Consider the following 21,200-nt stretch of genomic DNA (forward strand, 5'->3'; position numbering starts at 1 on the left):
ATACAAGTGAAAGAACATATTTTGCCAGAGGTTGATGTGCCTAAAACTACAAAGGAGGTAGTTGCGCCTCAAACTAGGCAGGCGACAGATGTTGGGAAAAACAGGGAGGAGTTGGATTCTGGAAAGAGTAGACAAGAGGTGGATGTTGGAAAGAGTAGACAGGAGGTGGATCTGGAAAAAATAACAGAGCAGGTACTATTTTTTTTTTTTGGGTGGTGAGATAAATGGGATTGAATGAATGTGTGATTCTAGCATTATTGTTTATTAAATTTAGTTATATGCTCTTTGTCATTGGTTAATGTATATATACATGATTCCCTGTAGGTGATTGATAAAATTACACCTAAGTTGATGCCTGTGATGGACTTAAGAATAGGTGATGCTATGAGAGGATTGCATGAGATGATGTCAAAAAGTGTTGAGGGGGTAAATGCCAGATGCAGGAGGGTGCGCCAATGGAGAGGGATAAGCCCTTAAAAAAGGAAGTAGCTGTGCAAAAAAAAAAAAAGGAGCATGATGTTGTGGACAGTTGTTTGTTGGAGAAGGAACAACTGGACAAAGGTGGGGATGGAAATGGGGAATATTCTTCTCCTGATACATTTTCAGGTGAAAAGGACTTGGATCATGTGTTTCAGCACATCATTCATGATCCACTGTATGCAGAGGATGGGGCTGAGGTGAAGGGCGGGGAAGAATCCAAGGTGGGGGTTGACTTAGAGGTTGGAGGGGGTAATGGGATGGAGTTTCATAGCTGTTCTGATAATAAAGTGGAAGCTAACAAGTTGGATCCCGGACTGAAGATAGTTCTGGGTTTGGTTGGTTCGAGGGGAATAACCGTGTTAGCTGATGCCGAATGCAGTTTGGCAAAGTATTCTTCATCTGATGAGGAAGAAGATGATAATGGCAAAAGGGAAGGCACTACGGATAAGAGGGTTGTCAAACCTACAGACACTACCACAAAAAGTGGAAAAAGTAACACAAAATACACAACAGTTAAGTTAGACAGACGTCCTCTAAAAGTAAATAAAACGCCTTTGTTAGAGGACAACTTTTTATGTTGAATCAAATAGAACACCGCTCATGAAGAACGGTTTAATTTAGTTCAACGCAATTTAAATATAAATAAATTAAAACATGGATTTAATTTATAGAACGGTGTTCTATGTTAACAGTTCCACTTGATTTGTCAATTCTTATTTTATTCAACCACCCCCACTACTTAAAACCTAATCCTCCTAATAGTTCCTTGTGGGCTTCTACCGCCTCCTCTTTCTCCATTATCTCTAAAGTTCCTCCTCAATAAATATTCAGATCTCTCTATGCTTTCTTCCATCTCCAACAAATTCTTATCTAGAGGTTTTTTTTTCTCTATCTACTTCCTCTTTGCACCCTCCAAATAATTCATTTTCTCCCCTTCCATTCAAGTGGCGAAATCAGTTCCCATTCCCAGATCAAAACCCTCGAATTTCTAATATGGCAAGCGATTCCCATCAATCTCATCACAAGCACAGTCGTTATTCGCTGGAAAAATCTAAGCGTCACAAGCACTACCACCACCACTGCCATAAAAGCTACATCACTATCGTTGCATGCCCACCACCTCGGATTGTTTAGATTACATCGTCTTACTTCGGAAAGAGCATCTTAGCTTCGAGTTACGAGAGATATGGAGGTAATCAACACTTATTATGAGCAATGTATAAATTTATTTTATTTTATTCAATTTTTAGATCTGAGATTTTATTAGTTCTTGTTTTTATGATTTAAAGAGTGCTAATAATTTCGTCATTTTTATTTTGCTCTACTGTAATTTCAGTACGGTTTTTAGGATAGATATTGGGAGATTCAGTTTTGTTTTATCGATAAATTTAGGTATGAAATGAATATGAATTTTCAACAATTATACTACTAATTACTGTTCTTTCTTAAAAAATTTCAATAACTTTTTTTTCTTTCAAAATTACCGAATCTGTTTGCATAGACTTTTATTATTGCACTGTTGTTGTTGCGCTTTTATTATACTGTAGCTAAAACTTGAAATCTAATTAAACTTTTGTTGTTGCAGAGACTTACGGAGTACATAATTAAGTTTTGAAGCAAAGAAGCTCGGTACAACATAGATTGATTTCGTCATCAACGATATAAAATAATTAAAATTAAGCTTTGAATTTGATTATAATATATAGATTTGTATCTTTTTTAAATTTGTGTTGCTATGTATATACGTGTATTATTATTGAGTTGAATTGAAATCTTAATTTGTTAGTCAATTTGTGAATTCTTAATAATAAAACATTAGTTTTCTTACTTTTGATCTAATCTACTACAGTGTACCAAATTACCACCATTTTTGTTTCATTCATATTCTTTTGATTTTTGGAATTTGAAACTAATTCTTTATGAAATCATATAATTTTGTAAAAAAACATTTTTAATTTTTTTTTTTGTAAAAATATGATGAAAAGAGAGTTGTTATTTGAGATAAGCGTTCTCTTTTTATAGGTATACAAAACGCCTATCATAAGATATGCGTTCCCCTTTCCTTGTTTAGGAACTATTTTGTACATAGCATCGGAAACACTTATCAAAGGTAAGCGTTCTATATTGTATTGAATATAGAACGCCTCTTGAAGGTGTCTTGTAAACTTTACAAGGCTCCATTGTTGAAGAACGCCTCTAAGGCGTCCTATAAAGTGTATTTAAGGCATTTTATATTAGCTATTTTGTAGTAGTGAGAGGCAACCTTATCATCCATTTTCACCAATGTGTCAAACACCCGAAGGCATACAACCCTCGAGGCACGGTTGATCCAGTTTGCTAAGCGGTGGAAGGATCTTAAGGATCCACTTAGGTAAGTCAGAAATGTGTGTTGGTTTGCTATTTCCTCTATTTCTTGGTTTTAATTATAAATTGTAATGTGTTGGTGCTTGTTGCTATTTTGATGCTTTATAGGCCTTGTATTGTTTTGATAAAGTGTGACCACATGGAAGCGAACTAGAGGGATTGCTTTGAAGTGGTTCACTATAAATCGCAGGTATCAACTGATTATGTAAGAATGGCCAATGTGGTATACACCAAGCAATGGGCCAATAAAGACTTTGTGAATAGAAGCAAGCGTATTTTCCTCGACCTAAGCTTTTCGGTTAGTATTTTATAGGTAATTTTGTGTAGAACTACCCTAAAGATAGGTCATTTGTGAGCAACTACCCATTTTTTTTATTTGTTTAGAACTACCCGCAGGTTTGGAAATGTTTGGGTAGCACTACCCACTTACGTTTTTCGTACAATTAAAACGTTATTTTGGCCAAAATTTCCACTTTTATCAATTACAATGGCCAATTAATGCTAAAAAAAGCAAAAACCCCAAACCTTGAAAATCAAAATCCCCAAATAATACTAAACTCGTGAACCCTAAAATGAATTCTAATTAAAACCCTAATTAGGTTAATTGAGGTAAATTAAAACCTTTATACAAATTGGGAGAGTTAATTGGATGGCAAAAGTGAAAAAAGTGGACTCCTGTAACGTCTTAATTGGACAGAAAATGTTAATGGGTAGTGCTACCCAAACGTTTTCAAACTTGTGGGTAGTTGTTCTAAACAAATTAAAAAAATGGGTAGTTGTTCACAAATGACCCTATCTTTAGGGTGGTTCTACAAAAAATTTCCTATTTTATAGGTTACTTCACCTTAATTTTGTCATATATATTTGCTGAATTGATGACACTTTGATTGTTTTTCTTTGTTTGTGTTTGGACCGTAGAATCAACCGCTGTTGTACGAAGGGAAAGAAGAATTCATTTGTAACAAGTACGCCAAACTTCTACTCAGCTATAACCTATCACAGATTCGAGCGGTGAGCTACTTACTCTCCCTGCTCTATAGTTGGTTCATAAGTGTCTGAATTACATTTTCTAAAGTTTTATTTTTGGCATTAACATGGTGAATTATCAGGTCTTTGTCCCGGTGCTTGGGGTTCCCAAGGATTCCCCTAACGAGTCACACTAGTGGTCTTTAGCATTAGACATGAAGGGTCGTAAGATTTGGATGATAGATTCTATGTACCCTGACCCGTTTACCACACATGCGCCACAGTTTGATCTCCTGGTAGTAATAATGATGTCATGCATGCTAAAAGAAACATGTAATTTGGCAATGACTTATCTGGTAATGTATTTTTTTTTGTTTTCAATCTACAGGTCAGTGGCATCGACGTCCTTTTTAAACTCGCTGACCTAGAATGAAAGACTGATGAGCTGAAATCTTGGAGAAGGTGTACTGTGGAGATCTTAGAGCTTAGGGATAAGTAAGCACATGTTTCCTTTGTATGGTTGATATTGTGGATGATGTTTATGGATTATATAAGACTGTGTTGTGATATGAGTTTTCTTTGTTATTGTTGGTGATTTCCTTTATTTCTATTTTAGTATATAATTCAGAGGATTGAGCTAACTACTTTACCCCAATACTTATTTTTACGCCCTCCTATGTGCAGCACATACTGTGGTGTTCTTATATTGGCATGTATTCAGTTCTTTGCCAGGAGATTCACTATGAGGTTTAGTGTGGTAAGTGTTATATTTGTTTGTGTGATGTGTGAAATTGATGAAATTGGTTGATTAAGGTGTGTTTCATACATTTACAGGGGAACATTCCTAATGCTCTTGTTGTTGGACAATGCATAGTGTGACGTGAATGAATTGAAAGATGTCCTTGGAAGTGCGGTACCTTCAAGTCAACTGTTATCTCCTAGTTTGTAAGAGTTACAAATTCATCAGGATCTAAACTACCATAAATGATACTTTCAAACTCATCCTTTACATCTTCATAGTCCTCATGTTGTAGACACCTATTTGTGTCTCCCTAAAACCAAACCCGGTGATGAGTACCTTTCACGTCGAATCATAATCGAATGAAGTGAAAGTGTCGTGGAAAGTCTAGTGTTGCGGATAGTTTTAATTTCCTTTCTTTTCTTTCTGTTTTTGAAAACCTATTTTAAGAAAACAGCCAATCCAGTTTGGATGGTCCATAATATGGGTACAATAATGGTGTAGTTGGATGGGGCTTAAAAAGAGTTTTCCAACGATATATTATAAGCCAAATTCTGATAAATAATGAGGAAGTTATGGCCAAGTAACTAAACTGGGCCCGGTTTGAGCCTTATATGCGGCCCAATGATCTAGAGGAGGGCCTAATATGGATTTATCATTCCTAATGCAATTAGGAATGATTTTATTCTTCTAGATTCTTCTAGAAGGTTCTTTTCATTCCTAATTCAATAAGCATTGACAAATTGACTTTTGTTGACTTTTTAGAACTTTAATCAGAATAAAAGAGTGTTTTTGAGGAAAATACGATTTTATCCTCCTATACGGTTAAATTTTATCTGAATTTAGAAAACGCGTTAAAATTTTGATTAGCGCCTGACGCTAAGCTTGGCGCCTGGCGCTAATGTTAGCGTCTGGCTCTAATTTCATTTTTTCACGTCAGAATTCAGGTTTGTTTTTCTATCTTTTTGGCTGATTTTCTCTATAGATAGTTTCCTAAAAACTCCATTTTGAATCATCTACAATCATCAATTCTATAATTCTCCTCTCTCTCGAAGCTTTCTTTTTCTCACTTTTCTAAACTAACCTTTTCTCAAACAAAATTCCGCATTCACAAGATATAGACACACCTAGCATAATTCGAAGTTGCCTTCGCCCTAAACGTGAAAGGTTTTAATTTCTGAGGGTTTGGTCCAAAATCTTTATTTCAATTTTTTAATTTAATTCTTTGTTTTATTATTTTCCTTGAAGTTACTAACGCGTGTATTTTGTTATTAGAAAGAGGTACGAGGCATCCAAGTAAGTGCTTCAATTGTTTAATTGATATTATGATATAGAAATCATGTCTAGGTTGTTATTATGATTCCTAGTATCATGTTAGGATGTTTTTCTTAATTTGATGTTTAGGGTGACAACAATAAATTCCTAGTATCATGTTTAGGGTAATGAATATAATGTCAATTATGATTTCTATGATGCCTTATTATCTTTCCTAATAGTATCATGTTAGGGCCATATATTTGATCTTTATTACTTAGTGAAATGCTAGGGTTTGTTATTAATCTTGTTAGTATCATGCCTAGGATCTTACTATTATTATTATGCTTTAACATGATTAATTTAATAATTATTATTATGATTATTATTTATTATTATTATGTTGCTTGATATTTATTGTTATTGCTTGATCACGCCTTTTATGCATGTTTAAAGGGAATTGGTACTTGTAATCACGCTTAACAAGATAATTAATAATCTTGTTTAGGATTAATTTGATTATAATTCAAGTGATCACCAATAGTAGCTTTATTTGTGCATTAATATTCAACCAACATAGATAAACAGGTTTAGGGTTAATCCTATTGATTGCATGTTAGTCAGGAAGCGCACATGAATACGATCAGAATAAAGTAGAGGCCTATTATTAGGGCAAGTTCAATCTCTTTTAGGTTGGATTTGTACCTTCATCCCCGAACTACCAGTCATGGTTCCAGACCTATTGGAGTTGACGATCTCTTGGATCGTTAAGGGGTGTAACCTTCACCTCGTGAACAGTTTACAAGTTCCTAAAACTTGTTGGCGACTCTTTTGCTCTATCTTCTTTCCTTTTGGACGCCACCGTACTTTAGTGTATGATCACATATTCACAGTGGGGTTCAAGCTAGGGGTTAATGCTTGAAATATTCCCTACAATTTTTGGCGACTCCACTGGAGAGGATTTCTATTTTATTTCCTAAAATTTATTTCGGCAATGATTTAGAATGAGTGGATGAGACTCGAAAATTTCTAAGTATTTCATGTGCGTAATTTTTATTAACATTATTGTCATATGCATAAAAAATATCTCATTGGAAAGACCATCCGTAATGAGTTAAAAACATAGGATTTTAACACGTAGGAATTTGAGGAATATCTTTCACAACTAGGATCGAAATAATGCTACGCGAAACTGGAAAATTTTACCGAGCACAGAAAGCTGCTGAGGCATGTAGGAACTAGCGTCAGCGAACAAAGACTAGCGCTAACTTTTTGACGTTAGCGCCAGGAGACAGCTTCTGTCGCCAGGCGCTAAAGCCAAAAAGTGGCGCTGGACTCTGGTTGCTGGCACCAAATTCTTCCAATACCGAGCTAGAAATATGCGTTCTAATTTCGACCAGTTTTTAGCACTATTTGCTCGATCCTACTTCCTGATTGAGTTTTTCTCACTTTTCTGAAACCCATATGTGTTCTACATATGGACATAACCCTTTGGGAATTCATGCTCCATCTACTTGATTGAACGCTCTGAGCAACAAAGGGTACATCCGAGAATGTTGAATTCACCAAACCATGGAAGCGAGTTTTTCTAAACTCGCGGTGTCCCATCCACTCGCGCCAACCCTTCACGATTAGGCTTCCGCGTGGTGCATCCGGACAATTAACCATGGACCCTCTATTAACTAACCCATATCCTGAACTTTAGAGAACTAGAGCCATGGTTAGGTTGCAAACTCATTGCATCATGTTGTGCCTACTTGACTAATTGTGCATTATTGGTTGTGCATACTCTATGTGTTTTTCCTAACCGTTTTTTTGACTTGTGCTAAGATTAAATAAATTGATTAATGACTAAAAAGAACTTTGCCTAATTAATTAATTAATTAATTTGAGTAAATAAAGTTTAATAATTTAATCAGACTTGACTTAGTACGACTTTAGGCATACCCTGTAGAGTAATAATACTGAAAACAGTTTCAGATCGATGCTCCAGCAATGGCACCAAAATTTGAACTGTAGCGCCACTATGTGGAGTGTAGCGCCTGGCGACAGTCCTGTCGTCTGGCGCTACACTACGAAGAGAGGCGCCAGTCCTCTTGTTTTGGCGACAGTTCGGTTTATCGCTCGAGTCATCACTTTATGTCTAATTCAGCAGTTTTCTAGTCGATTCGGTTAATTTTTACTGGTAATTATACCTTGTCAAGTCATTAATCGAGTCTAAGCACTAAGTCCCATGGACTTACACAACAGTCAAAGCATGTCACTTACACTCACCATATAAAGCACACACTAATGTACACTTTGACCATGTCTAAGGGAGTCTTGTATGCGCGTTTTTCCGTCATTTTTTTAGGGGGGTAAGTCGGATATTAATCCTCCAAATAAATCAACTTGTTTAAACCCTATACTTAACTCCCAAAAATATATACCTTACTTTTCCCAAAAATATGCACCTATTTTTGCCTTTTCTCTTTCAAACCGTAAAGTCAAGGTCAATTTGAGTCAAATAATTAAAACAAAAATGGTTTAATTTACAGCGCGTGGTCAAGAAAAGAAGGGCGTTTGATCAAAGACAACCTTTATATCCAAGTCCAACTTTTTGACAAACCCATCGCTCGTAAGAGGGAAGCTAAGACAATAATGGAAACTCAAGAGGAAGTCAATGAGCTTAGGAACCAACTGATTACTGTGACTGAGGCGTTAAAGGTATTAACCCTCAAGATTGATGATCCTGTGAAACAACAACACATGGACCCCATGCAAGAGATTCTGAGCAAACTGTCTAGTGACTACAAGTTTCAAGGGATTAGCTCACAAGGGGTCTCGGTGGACAAGGATCTTCTTCCGCAGAAGTTCAATGCCAACGACATCCCGAAATTCAAAGCAACTGACAAACTTTACTTTCATTTAAGAGACTTCGAAACAATAATGAGTATTAAGGGTATCAACAAGAAGGTGTTTCCCTCTCTGTTCTCACTATCTCTCGAAACCGTTTGCCAACAATGGTTCTTTTCTCTTGAGAAAGAAAGAACCTCTACTTGGGAGTCCATAGTAAACGCTTTCATTGATAGATACAAATACAATATTCAAGTTGAGACCGACTATAGGGAACTTGAAATCCTCAAGCAGAAAGAGAATGAAGGTTTCACCTCTTTCTTTAACAAATGGAGAGAAACCTCTGCTAAGATGATTGAGGTGCCAAGCGAAAAAGAGTCCGTAAGGTTATTCATAAAAAAACCTTCAAGAGAAATACTCCAAACATCTCAAATACCAGAATAATCTTCATACCTTCAAGGCTGTCTACGACATTGGAATTAATATTGAAGACGACCTGGCTAAGTTGAAAGCTGCTAACAATAACCCCAACAGTGGCTGGAAAGGCAAGAAGAATGACAATCCTTCTTCTTCCAAAACCACCCACTCAAATAATGTTGATACCTTTAACTTAAGTGAAGTCCTTGCTATGAATAATCAAGGACAAAAGAAACCATTTAGGAGGAACTTTACTCTTATTGGTATGAGTTATGAAACCGCATTTGATCGATTAAATGCAAAAGGTCTTATAACTCCTATTGGACCATTTGGGGACCCACCAGTTGAGAAGAGGACGACTAATTGGAACCCCAATGCACATTGCAAGTATCACCAAGGTAGGGGCCATCTTACCGAGAACTGTTGGAAGCTTAAAGAAGCTATCCAAGACTTAATCGACAATAACAAGCTACCATTGCCCCCTGCCAGTAAAAAGCCAAGTATTGATAATGCGCCTCTCGCTCACTCTTTGGCCATCTCTGATGAGGAAAACGAGGTTGATCCCTCATCTCTCATCAAACCTGCTGAAGAAATCCACGCTATCGAAGAAGAGGAGGAGATCTTTTTCAATGTCGTGGATAACCTTCCAGAATTAGCAAGTAAAGAGGACATACAATTGCTCACACTGTCCATGTTGGAAGGATCAAACTTGCTATGTGAAGCCCTCGAAGTTGTGAAGGAACTTCAGAAGAAGTATGACGAGGTTCCACCCTCGAAAAATAAACCTAGCAAAGAGTTCACACCCACAGGAAAGACCTACGATGCGAAACACTTTCCTTTGCAAGTAATCGATAAACCCAAGAAGAGTAATAGACTCTACACTCCAATTGGGATTCCATATGCTCAAATGTTCAAAATTCTCTTCGAGAGTGGCGTGGTCAAACCTCTTGAACCGAGACCATTTCAATCGTTAAAAAGAACAAATAGATTTTATTGTCAATATCATCAATCAGGGGGTCACACTATTGAAAATTATTTTAAATTCAAAGATTTAATTCAGAATTTGATTGATGATAAAAGACTAGTCCAAGTCCCACAAGAAGAAGATGTAAATATTAATGGAGTTTGGGGCAGCGATGAAGAAGACGTTTACTTGAAAGACATGGTAGGACCTCCACCTTCGGTGTCATATGCCATGGATGACTTCTGGGTTGAAGAAGATTCATCCATAGACGTCCTCACAAGATCCGGGAGAATGTAACCTCCTGTTTTGACACAACCTATGCCAACCACACAGCAAATTCCCATACCCATCATAAAAGATAATGACATTGTCAAACAGTTCAAGAAAACCAAGGTTGAAATGAACGTATGGAAGCTTCTGGCAACATCTCGAGAGCATAGGTTGGCTGTAATGAATGCCTTGGATAAGATTAGGATAGATTCTGACACCACTCCTGAGGGGTTGGCTAACTTCCTTATGAGTGATCTCCCTAGTCCTATCAACTTGATCACCTTTTCCGACAAGGATTTACCTCCAGAAGGTTATAAGCATTACAAGGCATTAAACCTCACAGTGGTTTGCAAGAGAATGAACATCCCTATGACTCTTGTACACAATGGATCGGCCATTAATGTCTGACCACTTAGAACTGCGAGAATGCTAGGCATAAGGGATGAAGACCTAACCCCGTCAACGCAAGGAATAAGAGCTTACGACAACACTCGTCTTCAAGCTCTTGGTAAAATCACTATGAATATAACGGCGGGAGCAATAGAACACGCTACTACATTCCAAGTAGTAGATATTAAGGCTTCATTCAATCTACTTTTGGGACACCCTTGGCTCCATGACCTAAAGGCTGTCCCCTCATCTCTCCACCAACAAGTAAAAGCAATAGTTGGAGGAATTCCCATTACAATCGATGCTTCACCCATGAGGATTAAAGCTATAGAAAATCCAATAATTAATGTGGAGCACGATGAAGATGATGAAGATTTGTGGGGCGTTAATGAAGAGGTCTCCTTAATCAAGGAGGATAAAAGGACCCCTCTCTGCCACGACCCCCACTCCAATATGATAGTGAACGCTATTCTAAAGAAGCAAGGACATTTTCCTGGGATGACCCTAGGAAAGAAGAAAAGAATAGCAAAACCGCTGGAATCACCTGGCCTCCCTAAATTAGACACTTTCGGACTTGGTTTCGAACTGACTCGGGAAGATCTCAAGCGAGCCCAGGAAAAGTCAAAGGCACGTAGGGACGCTTGCATCCACAAGAAAGAAATCCCAATGGATCAGTATCCTCTTACCCTCAATGGACAATTCATAAAAGAAGGAGAGGACTATCCATGCTTTGAATTTCCCAAGCCATTTGTCGTAAACGACATAAGGCAACCGGGATTTGAGATTTTCTTAGATTGCTACTTCATAGAAGAAATCTCAACTCCTATCCACAAGGAGAAAGCACCCCCATGCTTTGGCTTTAATGTCATGGGAATACTGTTCGGGCGAGAAAAAGATGAGCCAACATACAAAGAGGATAACTCCTCGCTCATCCAAACAGTCCAACAAAGCGAAAGCTTTGATCCCTCAAAGCTCATCACTCCAGCGGAAGGATCACTACAAGGGTGGCGCAAGACCGTCAAGGTGACTACTCCAAGCGGAAGGAAAATCTCCATCACAACGGGGCAAGGACCGATGTTCAAAGAGTCGTCTGAGTCAGAGTCTCTCCCTATAGAGTCATCTAAGTCTTTAGTTGTAGCGCCCCCTCCTTTTATTTCTTCCCCTAGGATAGTTAGTGATCAAATCCCTGAGGACATATCCCTATTTGATGTAATGATCTCAGAATTTGATAATATGTCTTCTTCTCCTTACTCCTTGTGTTCATCTTTAACCCAAGATGATGAGCATTGCTTAACTAACAATGAAAATTACAAAGAACTTATTAAAGCAATGGAAACACTTGAAAATAAAACACTGATAATTGAGGAAACTGAGACGGTTGATATCTGAAATGATTCAACCAATAAAAGAGAAGTTAAAATCGGATTAACACTTAATGAACAAGAAAGAACCGATTTAATTAACTTACTTAAAGAATTCATCGATGTATTCGCTTGGTCATATGAAGATATGCCAGGCATTAATAGTGAAATAGCTCAACACACTATACCATTAATTCCAGGAATGAAACCTGTAAAACAAAAGTTACATCGAATGAAACCCGACGTAGCTCTTAAAATAAAAGAAGAACTTCAAAAACAAATAACTGCAGGTTTTATCAAGGTGTCCAATTACCCCGAATGGGTCGCCAACGTCGTCCCAGTTCTGAAAAAGGATGGAAGGGTAAGAATGTGTGTCGACTATCGAGATCTAAATAAGGCAAGTCCAAAGGACGACTTCCCTTTACCACACATCGATATTCTGGTAGATAACACAGCAAATCATGCACTCCTCTCGTTCATGGATGGATACGCGGGCTATAATCAGATTCTCATGGCGGAAGAAGACATGGAGAAAACAACCTTCATAACATCATGGGGTACTTACTGCTACATGGTAATGCCATTTGGGTTGAAAAACGCGGGTGCTACTTACCAACGAGCAGCGACTGCCTTGCTCCATGACATGATGCATAAAGAAGTTGAAGTATACGTGGACGATATGATTGTAAAATCAAAAGATCGCCCAGGCCATCAAATAGCCTTGAGAAAATTCTTCGAAAGGCTAAGAAAATACAACATGAGGCTAAATCCATCTAAGTATGCTTTTGGGGTCACCTTAGGCAAGCTTTTGGGTTATGTCATAAGCTCTAGAGGAATAGAGATAGACCCAATCAAGATCAAGGCAATCATGTCAATTCCACCGCCCAAAATCGAGAAGCACATTCGAGGATTTATTGGCCAGTTGCAATATATAAGCAGGTTCATATCAAAATTGACAACAATATGTGAACCAATCTTCAAAAAGCTTAAAAAGAATGTACCAGTGATATGGGATGACGAGTGTCAAAAAGCCTATGAAAAGATCAAAGCCTATCTCGCAAATCCTCCCGTATTAGCACCAACACTTCCGGGAATACCTCTTAGACTGTACTTAATAGTCACCAAAGAGACGATGGGAGCCATGCTAGCACAAGAAGTAGAAGACAAAGAAAATGCGATCTACTATCTAAGAAAAAAGATGCTTGAGTATGAAGCACGATATACACCACTTGGGAAATTGTGCCTCGCATTGGTGTGGGCCACAACCAAGTTAAGATATTACATGCTCGTGCATACAGTCTTCGTAGTTTCCCGATTAGATCCACTCAAGTATTTATTCGAGAAATCTACACTCAATGGGCGCATATCGAGATGAATAATCAACTTAGCCCAGTTCAATGTAAGGTTCATGCCACAAAAGCTATCAAAGGATCTATGTTTTTGGATTTTCTAGCAGACTTTCCAATAGAAGACTCGATGCCAATACACGACAATGAATTTGCAGACGAAGATTTGATGGTCACGGAAGACGATTGTTGGACCTTATACTTCGACGGAGCCTCAAACCAAAAGTGATGTGGCATTGGAGTATTACTAGTATCACCTAAAGAAGAGCATGTTCCTGTAGACACCTAAAAATGTCTCCCCAAAACCAAACCCGATGATGAACAACCTTTCACCGCCATTATTGGTCGGGTTGAGTATTTAATTTTTGGAGTGCTTAAATCCATATTTCCATTTCATAAACCAACCCAAATTCTGGCCCATTTCCCCAAACCATAACTTATTTTCCTCTTTTCGTGCCTTTAAACCCAAAATAATTCATTTCGTGTCCTTTTTATAAAAACGTTTGATCCAGTTTATTTTGGTCCATAATCTAGGTCCAATGATTGAATAGTTGGATGGGGCTTGAAAATATCTTTCCAACGATATATTATAAGCCCAAATCCGAGTTATAACGAATAAGTTATGGCCAAAATATTAAACTGAGCCCAAACCGAACCTAAGCCCACCTTACCTACGACCCAATGATCATGTGGAGGGTCCAAATTATTTAATATCATTCCTAAACCAACTAGGATTAATTGGAAGCTTCTATAAGTTTATAAAATATCTTAATTATCCGTTTTGAAAAGATAAGATTAAATAGTTTGAAATTGAATAAAACTTTTCTTTTTGAAAATCCTATTTATATCTAAATTGAAAGACATTCAAAGATAGACATATATTATTTTCGTGCATCATAGTTTTTATCCAAATTTTATATGGTCGGATAGCACTTGAAATTATCTTTCCAATGATATATTATAATATCAATTGCGAGCTATAACGGAAAATATATGAATTAAATAAAAAACTCTATCCAAAACTGACACCGTCCCACTATTTCGGCCATATCTTTACTTCTACAAAATATTTTAATATTATTTTAAGTGGGTTAGAAAGTAGACTTCAAGAGCTTTCCAAAGATATCTTATTCATCTTATTCCGATTTCTGGATCAAAAGATATGATAAAAACAAAAACCGCAAAAACTGCTGTCTATCGCAAGAGTTTTAATCCGATTCGAACTCGATCTTTTCTTGATTCTTCTACCCTCTTTTTTCTCTATAAATAGAGGTCATATCACCCCTTTTACAATCATCAATAAGCTTGATCATCAAATAATTCTCTTCTCCCTCTTTAGCCTAAACACTAGCCTCCCTATTCTTTCATTCCTTCCCTTAAGCACTCCAAGGAGTTCATACAATACCCAAAGTTTTATACTTAAAACCAAGGTGTGAAAAGGTAGAATTAACTGAGGGTTTGGACCAAATCAAATCTATATTTATTTAATTTAATTTTCATTTGATTTATATATTTTATTGAAGTTACTAAAAATTTATTCATGATGTAGCAATTTAAAGGAACGCGCGACATGTGAGTAATTAATTAATTTAATTACTCTTATTTTATTTTTATATTGCTAGTATCATGATTAGGTTTATTATTATTTGATTTGACTCACATTATTATTGTTAAATTGCTTCCAATATTAATGTTTATTCTATTATATTTATTGATCATCATATAAGGGAATATGTAATTGAAAAACACGCCTAATAAGATAATTTGGACAACCGGTTTAGGTTCCTTTTTAATCTTATTATTAATTCAAGTGATCACTAATATTTTAGAATTATGTGTTGCATTAATATTAAACCAATTTAGCTTAATAATAGATTGGAGCAAATTGAATATTTTGTTTGTATGCCTTTGAGATCGCAGGAATCACTTTTCACTATAAAAATCGAGTAGAGGCCAATACGGGCGAATGTGACTCCATGACTCACTTTGTACCATCATCCCTGATCCTCCTTTCGTGGTTCCGAACCATATGGAGTTAGTAATCTCATGGATTATGAATGGGGTGTAACCTTCACGGGTCAATCGTTGTTGCCTATCGTTGTCCCTTATTCGTGGTTGCCTTTTATGATCCGTGAACGGTTTACAAGTTCCTTAAAAACTTGTTGGCGGCTCCCTACTTTCCTTGTCCCTAATCGTATATGTCAATTCCCACTTCCTATGAGTGCCAAGCATATTCACACATGCTTTTAACGTAGGCGCACTTCGAGCGACGCCTACAGTTCTGATCTCCATAAAGCTTGATTTCGACGTTACCAACAACGCTGTTGAATACGAAGCATGCGTGGTAGGCCTTGAAACAGCTTTGGCATTGGGAGTGAAAAAGTTACGGATATTCGGAGACTCTTCATTGATCATCAATAAAATCTCCAAAAGATGGAAAGTAAGGAGAAAAAGCCTAGCCCCTTACCAAACCTATCTGGAAACTCTCACTAATCAGTTAGAGAAGGTGGAATACACATATCTACCTGGAGAAGAAAATCAATTTGCTCCTCAATGGTTAGGATTCCTACGGAAATTGAGCAAATGCCTCTAACTATAGAAAAAAGGAATAAACCGGCCTATATTCAAGCTATAGAAGACGATGAAGTAATCCAGGATGAAGAATAAGAAGAAGAAGAAGAACCGTGGTATACGGATATACTCAAATATGTCACCAAAGGAGAATACCCTCCCCACGCTGACAAAAGAGAAAAACGAGCATTAAAACTCTTGGCTTCCCAATACGTACTCATAGACAACGAGCTACACAAAAGGGTACCTAAGGGTCGAGCTCTATTATGTGTAGGAAAAAAGGATGCTCAAAGAGTAATGAGGATAGTCCATGAAGGAATTTGTGGAACTCACGTAAATGGCAAAATGTTAGTCCAAAAGATAATGCGAGAAGGATATTATTGGACTACAATGAATAGGGATTGCCACCAATACGTAAAAAGATGCCCTAAGTGCCAAATCTACGCTAATTTACAACATGTTCCTCCATCTTTACTCTACACTTACACGTTGCCATGGCCATTTTCTGCATGGGGAATTGACATCATCGGTAAAATCACTCCCCCAGGAATAAGAGGTCACGAATATATCTTAGTGGCAATTGATTACTTCACAAAGTGGGTCGAAGCACAATCATACGCCAAACTCACTGCAAAACATGTAGCACTCTTTATCGAAAGAAATATTATTTGTCGATATGGAGTCCCACATGAAATGATAAGTGACAATGGAACTCATTTTCAAGCCGAATGTGAAGAATTGCTACAAAAATATGGTATTCAACATCATCATTCTTCTCCTTATAGACCTCAAGCAAATGGAGCAGTCGAGGCAGCTAATAAAAATTTAAAGACTATCATCGAGAAAATGACGGAAAATTACAAGGATTGGCCTGACAAACCTCACTTCGCATTGTGGGGTTATCGCACGTCAATTCGCATGTCAACAGGAAATACACCATTTTCCTTGGTCTATGGAATGGATGTCGTACAACCTGTAGAGATAGAGATTCCATCTCTACGCATCACATTAGAAAGCAAACTCGATGAAGTTCAATGGACTAGGGCAAGATATGAGGAGCTAATTCTACTTGATGAAAAACGACGCTCTACATCACACTCAATGTTATCAAACTCGTATGGCTAGGCATTTTAATAAGAAGGTCAAGACAAGAAACATCAAAGTAGGAGATTTGGTGTTAAATGCATTAAGGAAAAATGTTTTAGATCCAAGGGGAAAATTCAGACCTTATTGGTCTGGACCCTACATTATCAAAAACAATCCTCTCAGGAGGTGCAGCAAAATTAACTGACATGGATGGTAATGAGTTCTCGAACATGACAAATCTTGACCAATACTACCCATAATCACTTGAATAGGACACTCAAGAGAGCTACATTTGGCCTGATTCCTTAAGAAAGGATACGTAGGCAACCCTTTACGGGTGCGGCCACTTTATCTTTTTTTCAAACCTCGCATCCCAGACTTAATAAAAAATTCAGCAGAAGATCGACGAAACATCGGCGTCACAGAAAAAATTCTGGCGCCAGCCGATGAACCTTAGTGCCAGACGACAGACTCTGTTGCCTGACTGCCGTAGCTGGCGCCAATCGCAAAATCGCGGCGCCAATGTTCTGCAAAATATCTAGGAATATTTCGGTGTTTTTCGGAAAATTTTCGACTTCCGTACTCGAAAAAAAAAATTTCTGGAAAATTAAATTTTCGGTTTTCATTGATTTAATAAATTAAATTTAAAGTAAATAATTTAATTAAAAAGCTAGAATTTCATTAATAAAATAAATTACATTATTGATGGAATTTAAATAAAGCCTAAATAAATTAACTTTGAATTTAAAACTAAGTCTAATAATTGAAAGTTAAGCAATGCTTTTAATGTTTTTTTCTCTTTCTTTGCCCTTTTCCAATTCTTATCTGCGTCTTCTTCCTCATCCATAACTTTAGCTAGTAGGCATTCTTTCGAGGACCTACATTCAATTTTGGAGTAAATGGTTTCTCCTTTAGCTAGGACCCCGTGTTTCTTTTCTACCCAAGCCTTCTTCTCTGTAGTGTCAGCTTTCCTTTTTCCTTTATCCTTCGCAGAGCTTTTCTTCTTAGGCATTGTAGGTGTTTTGAACTCAACTCTTTCACCCAAGCGTTCCTTAACAGGAATCACTTTGTCACCTAGACGACTCTTCACATCAGTTTTACTCTGATTTTTCTTTATGTCCTTTGAAGGTTTCTTCAGAAGCCACCTTTTCACATAATTGGGCAAGGAAGGAGGAACCTTTTGGGTAATCACTTCCCATAAAGGTCTAGCGCTCCAATAAGTATCAAATTTGTCTACTTCTTGAGAGATAGGGAACTCATAGGGACGACGAAGATCCCCGGAAGGAATTGTTTGAAGTAGGCCGTACTGTCTTTTTACCCTGCAGGGATAATAAAAAGTCATTCGAGACAAGCTTGGAAGACGGCAGAAAGGTTGCTTGTTAACACCAACCATCTTTTCTATTTTCCACCAAGGAATGACCCACTTGATGGCAAAATTGCAAGACCCGAAGACCTTCTTCCATTCATGGCGCCCCATCTTAGAGAAGCGTTTCTTCCTTCTCACAAAGCAATTTGGAGTGTACTTCTCAAAATTGTCTGGGGGACTAATTAATTCTAGTCTTTCCATTAGCCACATCTGTAAAAAAAAAAAAAAAAAAAAAATTCAATGCATATAAATTATTATTACTATACAAAAATATGTTTTTGATTTCTGTAATTAAAAATATTATTTTTCTACCAGTAATAAAATTGGAGAGCCCCGAAAAGACGCTTTTGGATTCTTCTTTAATTCGTCAAGACTAAGCATAGCCTCTCCAACTATTAATGGCATTGGATTTCTCCCATATTCTACCTGCTCCAAAACAGTTGATATGATTGCTTGACCCTCATTAGTTTTACCACTAGTGAGAAGATATTGGTTAAGCATGCAAAAAAGAAAAGCTCTTCTTCTATAAACATGAAAAGACTCAGAATAAGGTCTATCAAAATAATGGCGAGCAAATTCCTTCAAATTAACTATGCTACCATCTACTATTTTTGTTAGATCTTTTTCTATTAAATTGAAGAAGCGTTCAAAATCCTTATAATAATATTCGTTTATTCTAGGGATTACTACAAGATCTAATGCGGGGAAGCCTAAAATAGCACCGAATTCTTCCGGCAAAGGGCTAATTTCATCATACCCTAATCTAAAGCAATGAGTATCCTCATCCCAATATTCTAGAGCGGTATGAATAAAGTCTAAATCAAGATCTACCCCCTTGACACCATAAATACCCCCCATGTGAAACACATCTAACTCTTTTCTCTCCTTGGCATTAAGAGACTGACACCATTCATGAGTAAAGTTGGTAAAGCTTTTAGAGACTAGAGACATGATTTTTATTTTTTCAAAAGCCAAGAATATATTTAATCTGCTGAAATTATGAAGAAAATCGGCTGGGCAGGGGGCTATTTATACACAAATCGGCGCAGTTTTAATCCGGGAAGGAATCGGATTCAGCGCTCATCAGCGCCAAACGCCAAACATTGGCGCCTGGCGCCAAACGCTAAGTGTAGTGCCTGGCGCTACACCAAAACGTGTGGCGCCAGGTGGCGCTAACGTGTCTTATTATACGAGCTTTCCAAAAACCGCGTTTTTTGGCCTGATTCGAGTCTGACCAATGACTTTACAGTCTTTTTATTTTCTTTTTATACCTTTTTTTCCAAATTTTATTTATTTCTTCTTAATTTATACAACTATTATAATAATTATATTATTTTCTGATTTTTATTTAGACTAACTTCTAAGTTTTTATAAATCCAATATTTTTTGACTTTTATTTTTTCATTTTTTTTGGGGGAGAAAGTCGGATACCCTCCATCAATAATAAAAATGACGGAATTTTTGCGCAAAATTAATTCTTTGCACACACAAACATGCACATTAAAAAATGAATAAATAATAAATAATAAATAATAAATAAATACTGAATAAACTCATAAGTAATATGTATATACAAGCATGTCTAAATAATGCGTCTAAATAAAGGCTAAGTTCTATACAAAGTCAAAATAAAATGAAAAGCACAGGAACAAACTACGACACCGGGGGACGTACACCCATCATCTCATAAAACTGCGCCGTACGAGGAGTAACCTCTCCACTAGCTCCGGCTCCAGCGCCAACTCCAGCTCCGGTCTCCTCGGGAGGTGGAAAACTCAACACGGGACCCGTCCACCCAAGATCAACCTGAGGCTGAGGCTACGGAGGCTGCGGAGGCTGCTGCGATGACAAGCCAACCTCGTACATCTCACCACCTCTAAGAGCCGAGGTAGCCTCTCCCTGGCCTACCGGCACAGCATGGGCACCCTCGGATGAAGAGCATGAGCCCTCTACCGCCTCGGTACGGGCAGCCTCAGAATGACCGCCTCGACTGCCAAAACCAGTGCGGCAACGTCTCGAGCTAGACCTCGCCGGCTCCCTCCGCACCTCGGGTCTCGTATGGGTACGAGAAGGAATGGGCTGACCCTGCAAAAAAAACTAAAATCAGAAGCATGCAAAAAAGAAGCAGTAATGCAAACACGTAAGAAGGGAAACTACCTCCTGGACGGCGTCGTCACGACGACATGTAGCCACGTTTCTCATCCGGACAAGCTAGCTCCGGAAGGCATCTATACTCCGTGCCATCGCCGTGACCACCTTGCGCGAGAACTGTCAAGAAAATAAAGCCAGTAAAGATGCATAACATATATGGACAAAAGTTGCAAATAATTAAGCTTACCCGAGTATGATGGCGAGGAATCGACCGCTCCACGAAGCGCTCACCCTCAGGAGCTGGAGGAATCATCTCCATGTCCCCTGATAATGAATAGACATACGAGGTGCCACGAACTCAGTAGGTTCAGCCTGACAAAAGCAAATCGAAGTTAGTAAAGCATTACTTGGGGGCTACTTAACGAAAAGTAAAAGTTGAACATCATACCGCCACCTCCTCAGTTAGTACAGGGACTAGAGCTAACAACAGCAGTAGCTCCTCTTCATAGCACCGCCCAGGGATCGTATAAGATTGCCAAGGGGTACCAGTTCTCTCTGACATACTCACCAACCTCGCAGAGTTGAACATGTGACGCGGTGGAGGAGCGGGAACGACAAAGGTGTCCGAGGAATGCTGAATAGCAACCCTCTCTCCAAGATACGCAATCGCTCCATATGTCCCCAAGAAATAGCGACGCTC

The 21,200-nt window shown here is 37.9% G+C and overlaps 2 long non-coding RNA genes across 3 annotated transcripts; both read left to right on the forward strand.

Annotated features, from left to right (window-relative positions):
• Positions 1-1,170: 1,170 nt before the first annotated feature.
• On the forward strand, positions 1,171-2,319 carry LOC145640898 (uncharacterized). Its single transcript, XR_014114998.1, has 2 exons — positions 1,171-1,672; positions 2,066-2,319. It is a non-coding gene; the product is annotated as an uncharacterized LOC145640898 (long non-coding RNA).
• Positions 2,320-2,898: 579 nt separating this feature from the next.
• LOC145640899 (uncharacterized) lies at positions 2,899-4,984 on the forward strand. Of its 2 annotated transcripts, XR_014115000.1 has the most exons (5): positions 2,899-3,855; positions 3,954-4,106; positions 4,199-4,305; positions 4,495-4,567; positions 4,645-4,984. It is a non-coding gene; the product is annotated as an uncharacterized LOC145640899 (long non-coding RNA). The 2 variants fall into 2 exon arrangements; XR_014114999.1 differs by having other exon boundaries at positions 3,954-4,305.
• Positions 4,985-21,200: the final 16,216 nt, after the last annotated feature.

This window comes from Chenopodium album, chromosome 7, assembly GCF_948465745.1.
Source record: "Chenopodium album chromosome 7, dcCheAlbu1.1, whole genome shotgun sequence".
NCBI classification, from domain to species: Eukaryota; Viridiplantae; Streptophyta; class Magnoliopsida; order Caryophyllales; family Amaranthaceae; genus Chenopodium; species Chenopodium album.